Consider the following 554-nt stretch of genomic DNA (forward strand, 5'->3'; position numbering starts at 1 on the left):
CGGAGCGGTGCAGATGCGTCTCGGCAAGGCAACACCCAGCGGGAAGATGGGGGGAAAAGTGGCACCAGGCGGTGATGTGCTCGCTGGGGAGGAGAGCAGCCCCAGGCCGGCTGGGGGATGGGATCCGGCTGCCCCTCCCCCCTGGAAGGCAGCCCTGCTCAGGCCTTGCAGTAAATTTGCTCTAATTACAGCCTCCAGCAGTGGGAAACCTCACTTAGAGGAAAGGCTCCTCTGGGGTGGGGGCGGGGGCGCTTCCCAGCTTTCCCAGGCAGGCTCTGTTGTCTGAGGCCTCCGCTTCCCCTGTCGCTGGGAGGCCCCTTATTCCTCTCCCCTCTCCAGCTTTGCTTCTCTCCCCCCCTTTAATTCTCCTCTCCTTTGAGGCCGGGATTTGGGAACAATGCCTTCCCTGCTCCTTGCCCCCCGCAGGCAAACAATCAGGGTCGCTTGCTGCCAGGGGCCGGGCCGAGGGGGCTCAGCTCGGCAGCACCTGCCCCGGGCTGGTGGGGGGGCCATGCTGGTTGTGGCTTTTGGGGCAGCCTGGTGTGGTGGAGGGG

This window comes from Fulmarus glacialis, unplaced genomic scaffold (genome assembly GCF_000690835.1).
Source record: "Fulmarus glacialis isolate BGI_N327 unplaced genomic scaffold, ASM69083v1 scaffold33219, whole genome shotgun sequence".
Classification (NCBI taxonomy): Eukaryota; Metazoa; Chordata; class Aves; order Procellariiformes; family Procellariidae; genus Fulmarus; species Fulmarus glacialis.